The 9805-nt window shown below is 39.9% G+C and overlaps 1 long non-coding RNA gene across 1 annotated transcript; it reads left to right on the top strand.

Moving 5' to 3' along the window:
- Positions 1-277: 277 nt before the first annotated feature.
- LOC128195034 (uncharacterized) lies at positions 278-1300 on the top strand. Its single transcript, XR_008246588.1, has 2 exons — positions 278-444; positions 710-1300. It is a non-coding gene; the product is annotated as an uncharacterized LOC128195034 (long non-coding RNA).
- The last annotated feature ends 8505 nt before the right edge of the window (positions 1301-9805 follow it).

Below are 9805 nucleotides of genomic sequence, written 5' to 3'. Positions count from 1 at the left end.
CTCATCAAGGTCTAATGATTAATAAATAATTGAATGAGATGGTTTCCTGGTTTCAACGACATCGTTTTCTTGATCTCCTATGTAATAACAACAGTTATAAAGTACAGAAACCTTAACCTGAAAACTTGTGGCCAGGGTGGAAAGTTGAAGGTTCCTTGTTTGACACGAAGGCGCCTAAACAGACCCTTTTCGTTTTTGACTATGAAAGTTCCGTTCTTCTGTCATCAATTTGAATTTTCTCTGCAAGTTACAGTGTGTGTATAGTTTAGACGTTCAAAAGGTTAGACAGAGCGAGGTCCACTCAAGCTTTAACATGAATTATGAATTCATGTTTAAGTTTGGTTGACTTAAAATAAAACACGTACTTAGACTCCTACTTCGATTGTGTCTTAAAAGTTGTGACAACAACAAATCAAGCATACATACCCTTGGCTGTTTGGAATGGTGAGTTTTCTGTCTTTGGCTGATAATTTATGCAAACACAGCACAGCTTAAAATTTGAATGGCAGAATTTGGTGCTTGTTTTAATGGAGGTTAATTAACGATTCTGATTTTAAGGAACAAGTTGAAGAAGTAGCATAAATTTAGCCAAAAGGGTTTCTTTTCTAATACACCTGATCATCTGTTTCTGTTTGGTAAACAGTTTTTTTTTTTTCTATGACTTCAAATATCATGACATTTCTTTCATTGATTTGTGGTGCTTCAAAAGGAGCATTATGATTCTTTTTATCTGGTATTGAAGGACACAGTACGAATTCATCCAGCAGAAGAAACATTGAAAAAAGAATAAAGACGAAAAGGATTGGTTAGGCTTTGTATTCGGATTCTCCACTGTTGAAAATACTGAGTATGGATACCAGTTTCAGTTGTACACTCCAACCTTTGTTGGAAAGTGATATGCAGATTGGACCAAAGTTTTCAGTCAAATGACGGCTATTTTTCTTGATGGTGATATGAGATGGAATCGATGCCTTAGAGAAGGAAAGGAATTAGTGATGTAGTATATTCTGGAATTCTCCAATCCAATGCAGAATGCACGGCATCATTAAAAGATAGAAAAGATGCTTAAAATAGTTGTAGGCCATGAGTAGTTTCCTAAAATGATTAAAGGCCATTACTATTTTCATATTGCAAGTATGCAATCATGGAAGTTTATGCATAGAAATCGAATCCTAAAGAAAGTTTGAGCGGAAATAATGAACAGGATAAGTTTATCCCCTCTGATATCAGACATGTTCTGTCCAGAAAACCTGTAGTGACAATGTATGTGATCAAGAAAAGCGTCTAAAAGGATCTTTTTACTTTGTTGGTGATGATTCTGAGTTTTGTTAAAGCTTATTTTTGCAATGATTACTGAGTCAATAGGTTTGACTGGAAAGAACTGGAGTTGTGACTTGTTGGCTTAATGGTAAAGAAAAAAACATACTTTTATACACAAATATTTTACGTTCATTTCATACTCATTTTTCTTATTTTTTATTTTCATTTTTATTGAAAAATACAAAAAAAATATATTATTTTATGACTATTTTATTTTTATACTGTATATTAAATGAAAAATGTGTCAACTTATTATTACTCAATGATAAATTCTCCGTATATGAAAAGAACCGTTAAATTTGGTGACACTACTGTCCATGGCATAACATAATTTTTTTCCATATTTCTCCGTATATGAGAGTTTTATAAGCCCCCTTCTTCATATTTCTCGAACTCACTCCCCCACAAATACAAATAGGGATGGTTCCTACAAATTCATTTAGGTCAAGGGGGTGGAAAAAAAAAATTCCTGTCCGCGAATATATTTGAATAAAATTCGCGACAAATACTTACAAATGTTTATTACATAGGTTATGATTTGTTTATAAATAGATGGAATATGGATATTATATTATTCGACCAACGAGTATCATTGACAAAAGATAAAATTAAAAATTTATTTTATATTTTATTTAATTAAATTTTTATTAAAATAAAATTAATTTATATTTTTAGATTAAATTAATTTATATTTCTAGATTAAATTTAATTAAAATTAAATTTGAGTTTATATTTTATTTCATTTATATTAAATATTATATATCTTTATGTAATTTTATTTAAATTTTATTTTTAAAATGTATAAAATATATATGTTTTAATATTTATAGGTATTACCTGCAAGTTTTAAAATATTTGTAGATTTTTCTGAAACAGATATCCATGAGTTGTGGATAGATTTTTCATTTTAGGGTCAGATTGTAGGTAGACTATTCGTACCCGACCCGACCCATTGTCATCTCTAGTCAACTTTACTCACGCGGATACAAACAAAAGGTTAATCTAATGTCAAAAATACTTTTAAAACTACAAGCATTTTTTTTTATAAAACATTTGTTGAGAAAATGAAAATAAATTATTTCTTCGAAATATTATTTATTAATTTTCAATAATGTTTATAAAAGAATTAAAAGAAAAAGTTAAATAATTAAGTTTTTAAAAAAAGAACAAATATACTGAATATAAGAGTAAATATTGAATATATGAGAAAATATTTGTCTCACATTTTATTCTTTTTCGTTTTCGGAAAGATAGTCAATTTAGTCTAGCATATTGATATGATTCATTTTTAGTACAATAAAAATAATTAATATTTTAAAACAACACTTTAATATTTTATACTTTAACTTTGTTAATGATTAATAATATAATTGAATACATGTTTCATTTTACCAATCGTCACTTGTAAACTAAAAAGTAATGTTAATATGTAATTAAACTTAAAGAAACTACTACAAATCTTAAATTTACAAAAAGAAAAAGAAAAAAAGTTATATGAACAAATGATTGTCTATTAATTTGCTATAATTTTGATTGATTCATTTGTTAAAATTATTCATGTGATTAATTTTATGAGGTTTAGATATGTTATTATAAAGTTGAAAAAAAAAGTTTTGATGATGTCTTAAAGTCAAGTCTCAAGTGTTTTTGTTGCAAAAAAAATTTCATGAAGACTTGTTTTGTGTTAAAGTTTTTGTAATTTAGTAGATTTATGTATAGGATGTGGTTTATCTTTTATTCTATATATTGTTTGTCTTAGGTTGCGTTGAAATTCGTTTTGAATCAGAAAACCCCATTTTATATTCAAGATAATCGATTATCAACTTATAATAATCAATAATCAATTATGACTTGCTTAATCGATTATCACGAATAATTATGAGAATTTGTAAGCAAATTGTTGATCATTGTGCATTCATTAAATGCATAATCGATTATCAAGTGGATAATCGATTATCACAAGTTAATTAGTTAACAACGGATTTTTGGAAGTATTCTTGAGTGAGCTCTCTATAAATTGGATTGAGACTCTCATTCTAAAATACAAAATACATTGTATTCAAAATTCTTATTTGTTGTGTGTTGTGATAAGTGTTCTAAGGTTTGTGTAACCCTTGTGTTTGTGGCTTTGAGAACTTGGTGTTGGCATAGAGCGAGAACTTTCACGGGAGTTGTGATTGAGTGTTGTTGTTGTTGCTGAGTTAAAGTTTGTCATTCTTTGTGAAGATTCAAAGGAAGTGCGTCATCCTTTGTGAAACATTCGAAGGAGGTGTTCATCCCTTGTGGGTTTCAGGAGAAGTGAGTTTCATCTCTTGTGATAACAAGAGAGGTGTTCTAACCTTAAATTGTGTTATTTTCTTTGTGATTATAACAATTTATTGGTTTGTGATAGTGAAGCGTTAATTCTCGTTTGAGATTAACAACTGGACGTAGGATTTGAATGATCCGAACCAGAAAAAGTCACATGTGAAATTTTCTCTATTCTTTACTATTTTATTTGTTTAAATTTTTATTAAAGGACTTATATTCTTACAAGAAAATTATTAAAGGTATTATATGCGATAAGAAACCAGTTCATCCCATCTTGGTTTGTTGTACACGCTAATCATTTCGTTGCACCGCTCTCACAAGATATTTGTATTAATTGTTCGTAATCCTTGAATTGTATCATTTGAATTATAAATATAGGACTTTTTCTCTATGTAATAAGATATATAAAATTAGTTCACATTTTCTGATATTTTCTATTCTTCCTTTTCTTCTTCTTTCTATTGTTTGTTTTATATTTCATAACACATTATCAACACAATGCTCTAACTAATTAAGTTAGTGAGAATGTTTTCTCTCTAAGAACAAGGTTCTGCATGTCTCAACGTAGACTCTTTCGAATTTTCCATCATTTACAATTTTATCATATATTCTTATTTTTGTGATCAGAATGGTTTGACTTTATCAATTTTGATCTTTGTCTTATAATAATAATAATTATTGTTTCGGTGTACATTTTCCTGTGTGTCTCTGTTGCTCCTGGATGTCTGGGATGCTTGCATTTCTTCAACTGTTGTCCTTCGTATTCGCCAAAGGAGGGGGAGGTACCTGCAAAGATACTCCGACGTTCAAGTCAGATATGAGTTATGGAGCTGAAGCTCAGAAGAGAGTAATTGGATACTGCTCTGAAGTATTATTCAGGATCTCTAGAGCATAAAGAGAACGTACCTGGACTTGGGTCCTGTCACGGTATTTATAAAGAATAAAAATAACCACCTTACCTAAAAGTGTGGTTAGTGGCTTTGACTGATATTTTAACTGTCTAAAATATCTAAGATATTTATGTTATTACATAAATATCCTTACTACATAACATGCCCCCCAAGTCCGAGTTAACCGTTGACGTGGTAACTATAGGACTTATGAGTTTGAGGGAGGCTGTCTTTGCTGTAATTAGAGAGCGTGTTCCTGGTCATTGCTCATGTGTGGATTGATCGTGACTGAGTGGTTGCTGGAGCAAGTGAGGCCGAACGTGAGGATACGTATGACCGAGCGGTGGAGGCCGAGTGGCATGCGAGGCCGATCATGAGGACGCTCTTTGACAATTGAATGTTGAGCGTTGAGGCCGAACGACTGACTGATTGGACGCTCGCTGACAATTGAATGTCGAGCGTTGAAGCCGAACGGCTGACCGAGTGGACGCTCGTTGATAATTGTTTGTCGAGCGTTGAGGCCGAACGACTGACTGAGTGGACGTTCGTTGATAATCGAATGTCGAGCGTTGAGGCCGAACGACTGACCGAGGGGACGCTCGTTGATAATTGTTTGTCGAGCGTTGAGGCCGAACGACTGACTGAGTGGACGTTCGTTGATAATCGAATGTCGAGCGTTGAGGCCGAACGACTGACCGAGTGGACGCTCGTTGATAATTGTTTGTCGAGCGTTGAGGCCGAACGACTGACTGAGTGGACGCTCGTTGATAATTGTTTGTCGAGCGTTGAGGCCGAACGACTGACTGAGTGGACGTTCGTTGATAATCGAATGTCGAGCGTTGAGGCCGAACGACTGACCGAGGGGACGCTCGTTGATAATTGTATGTCGAGCGTTGAGGCCGAACGACTGACCGAGGGGACGCTCGTTAACCATTGAATGTCGAGCGTTGAGTGTGTCCCTTTGTTCGATGCACCTGGGTGTTCTAGGGCGAACATCGGCCAGCGGGAGTGTATCCCTTTATGCACGTGTTGCTCGATGCAGCTGGGTGTTCTAGGGCGAACATCGGCCAGCGGGAGTGTATCCCTTTATGCACGTGTTGCTCGATGCAGCTGGGTGTTCTAGGGCGAACATCGGCCAGCGGGAGTGTATCCCTTTATGCACGTGTTGCTCGATGCAGCTGGGTGTTCTAGGGCGAACATCGGCCAGCGGGAGTGTATCCCTTTATGCACGTGTTGCTCGATGCAGCTGGGCTTAGAAGTGCTTCAGGATGATCGACTTTCAAGTGTCCGCTTTTATGTACAAGATAAGTTTATCTGCATTGTAAGAAATAATATTAAGCATATAGGTGAGACCGTTTGGTCAAGTTGCAAACCTGGTGGCTGGACGCTTGAGGCCGAGCGTCAAAGAGATGAAGTGACCGAATGCTTCCTACGGAATTTGGCGAATGCTAATGAAGTGATTGGCCGAATGTGGGAGCGCTCGTATTGAAGAATGGTCGAGCGGTAGAGACCGAACGTGCGGATGAGCGGTTGAAACCGAACGGCCCAGTGTTTGAACGTTCGTACACCTACTGATTGTCGTGCATTTGATTCCGAAGGGAGGTGACGAACGGTCTGCTTATTGAACGGTCGTCCACATTGAGTGCCGAGCGTTCGGATATAAAGACGAGGACGAGCGGCTGCTGTTTGAACGCTCGTCCACATTGAGTGTCGAGCATTCGTTTCCGCAGGGTGAGGACGAACGTCCGGCTGTTTGGACGCTCGTACACATGAGTTGTCGAGCGGTCTAGTCGAGCGCAAGGGACTGAATGTCGATGCTGAGAGGAGAGACGAACGCTCCAGGCTGAACGTCAATAGGACGTGCCGTAGATGGTCGAGCTGTAGATGTCGAGAGGCCGAGTGTGAGGCCAAGTGTTTGGACGCTCGTTCACAATGATGAGCGAATGGCTGAATGGTTGAGGCCATGGATGGCCGAACGTCATTGAGGACCAATGTGCGAACATCAGTTGTAGTAGAATGAGCGAACGCTGGCGGATTCGAGTGGACGAAAGATATTGAGCGGGTGGCCGACACTCCATTATCCGACGAACGTTATTGAGCGAACGTTGTGCATTCGAGTGGACGAACGCTTGGGATCCGAACGTTGTCGAGCGTTAAAGTCTGAGTGCGAGGACGAACGCTCGTCACATGGCTCGTCGAACGTTCGGATCCAAATGGTGAGGGCGAACGGCAAACAACAAGGACGCTCGAACACAGGCTTTGGCGAGCGCTTCTTGAACGCTCGTTTGTACTGGACTGTCGAACGTTGAGGCCGAATGCGGGTGCGCTCGTATTGACGAATGGTCGAGTGGTAGTGGCCGAACGTTGATAATAAGCAAAGTGATGAACCCTCTAGGCCGCACTTTGATGATCACGCGAAGGGACGAACGCTCTATGCAAAGCTTATGCCGAACGCTTGGAACCGAACGTCAATGATAAGCGAAGTTCCGAACGCTCTAGGCCGAACGTCAACGAGAGAGCATTGTTGGCCGAACGCTATTGAAACGAATGGCCGAATGGTTGAGGCCATGGATGGCCGAACGTTGGTGACGGAGTGAAGGAACGTTGATGACCGGTGGAGAGGCCATGGATGGCCGAGCGGTGGTGACGGAGTGAACGAACGTTAAGGATTGAGTGGACGAACGTCGTTGAAGTGGATGGGCGAGGGCTCGTTGAAACGGATGGACGAGCGCTTGTTGAAATGGATTGACGAGCGCTCGTTGAAATGGATGGACGAGCGCTCGTTGAAATGGATTGACGAACGCTCGTCCACATATTGATTGTTGAGCGTTCGAATCCCATGGGCGAGGCTGAACGCACGTTCACAGGCATTGTCGAGCGCTCCATCGGAAGGGCGAGGACGAGACGCTAGAGGCCGAACATCAGTAATGAGCGAAGTGACGAACGCTCTAGGCTGAACGTTGATGATGAAATGAAAGAACGTTGATGACCGAGTGGACGATGTTGGGGACCGAGCGGACGAACGTCGTGGATGGTTTGAACGTTCGTCCACTCGTTTGTTGAGCGGCCTTAACCAATGTGGAATGCCGAGCGGCTGGACGTGAGGACGGTTTGGACGCTCGACACCTAGTTTGTCGGACGCTCGTACGGAGTTTGAGGTTTGGGGAATAGTTGGATGATGTGGAGGCAGAACCAAACTACGCGTGGAATGCGCGGGTGTTGCGGAAGACATGGAGAATGGGTCTGCGATCTTTTTGGCGATTTTTCGTGTGGGAATCTTCCGCGCAGACGGTTAGCTTGCTCATGTGACTGGAACCGAGCTCCTGGCAAAATCGCCAGTCAGACCAGGTTGTGACCTTGTGACGGCACTGGCGCGGTGGCGGATGCCCCCCAATGTTTCGGTGTCAAAGAAGCGGAGGTTGTCGTCTGGGTGGTCCGGCCCTGTAAGAGGTGGGCGCGATCTTTGGGTTGCGATTTGGGAATTTAGGGTTTTAGGTTTGCGGATTGTGCGATCTTGGTTAGAGTTTTTCTCGTTGGGGATTGGGGTTTGTGAAAATTGGGAATTTAGGGATTTCTGGTGTACCTCTGTATCCTTATGAGATGTCGCGCTTTTGAAGAAAAATACTGAAGGCCTGTTACAAAGATCTCTGAGATAATCTCTGGTGTTAAACATGAAATTGGCATTGACTTTTACTACCCCTCCTCCATGGAACAAAAGTTCTCTGCACCGAAAGGAGGTCAGGTACAAGTTCATTTCCTTGATAAACTTGGATAGCAAAACCCCAAGAAAAAGAGAAATTCAAAGAATTTGACTGATCATAGCAGACGGTTTGCTGCAGGATACTGGCGGGATCTACATTTGCAGCGGCAACCAGATGTTCCAAAGCCTGTACTCTGTCCATGATGGCGAAGATGCTGCGCGGAGAGAACCTCGCACGCGAGAAAGGAGAAGGGTAAGAGCCCTGGTGAAGCCGACGATGGTCTTGACGGTGAGTTCGCCCAAGAAGCGATTCATGGAGGAGAAGGTTATCCCTCTTGTGCGTAAGGAGAAGAGAAAAAGGGGAGCCTGATTCCGTGGCCGGCGACGAGCTCAACGAATGGTGGTGGTCCTGGCTTGGTGGCGATTTGGGAATCTAGGGTTCCCGTTGTTCTGCAATTTCTGGGGTAATTGGGAATTTGGGGAATTAGAAATTGTGGTTTTGATCTTTGCAGTAGCGGCGATGAAGGCGGCAGCCCTTTCATGACATTGTTGTATCTTCCAAATGGAAGGAAAGACTGGGATGACGACGTCGAGATTCAAAGAGGCAGTGGAAGAAGTTTTCTCTCATTTGTCCACCATCTTTGAGGGAGGTGAATGATGAAATTAAGCATGTTTTTGCACTGGATCTGACCCACAAAGGGGAGTGATTTCGTTGATGTCTACTGGCATCAATGGCTCACGGGGGAAGAAGGAGAGAAACCCGCTGGAGGCGTCATTCGATCTGGTAATGACAGTGGCGTCACGGCTTGCGGAGGAGAATCTTGGTGGCGATGCAGCGATTTGATGGAGTAGCTCTGTCCGAGAAAGTGATTCATCGAGGCCGAGTGCTCCTCTTGTGGCTTCTTTGGGTTGGCCCTCGGCCCCACGGTGGGCGCCAAAATGTTTCGGTGTACATTTTCCTGTGTGTCTCTGTTGCTCCTGGATGTCTGGGATGCTTGCATTTCTTCAACTGTTGTCCTTCGTATTCGCCAAAGGAGGGGGAGGTACCTGCAAAGATACTCCGACGTTCAAGTCAGATATGAGTTATGGAGCTGAAGCTCAGAAGAGAGTAATTGGATACTGCTCTGAAGTATTATTCAGGATCTCTAGAGCATAAAGAGAACGTACCTGGACTTGGGTCCTGTCACGGTATTTATAAAGAATAAAAATAACCACCTTACCTAAAAGTGTGGTTAGTGGCTTTGACTGATATTTTAACTGTCTAAAATATCTAAGATATTTATGTTATTACATAAATATCCTTACTACATAACAATTATTATTATTATTATTTGATTGTTTTTCTAACATTTAATGTTGTTTTATTAATTTTATAGTTAGATATATGAAAAATGATTATTAATAATATTTTATGTACTAGTTCTAAACATGTCAAACCTTGTCAAATTTGAATTTGTGGTCCTTGACATTACAAGAACAAATTACTTATCTTAGATATTAGATGTTGAAATATATTTAGATGCAATAGGTTTTTATGATGCCATTAAAGAAAATAATAAAGCATGTGAACAACTAATTTGCTCAT

Source organism: Vigna angularis, chromosome 1 (genome assembly GCF_016808095.1).
Source record: "Vigna angularis cultivar LongXiaoDou No.4 chromosome 1, ASM1680809v1, whole genome shotgun sequence".
Lineage (NCBI taxonomy): Eukaryota > Viridiplantae > Streptophyta > Magnoliopsida > Fabales > Fabaceae > Vigna > Vigna angularis.
The sequence above is the reverse complement of the archived record's forward strand: the minus strand, read 5'-3'. Positions and strand labels throughout refer to the sequence as shown.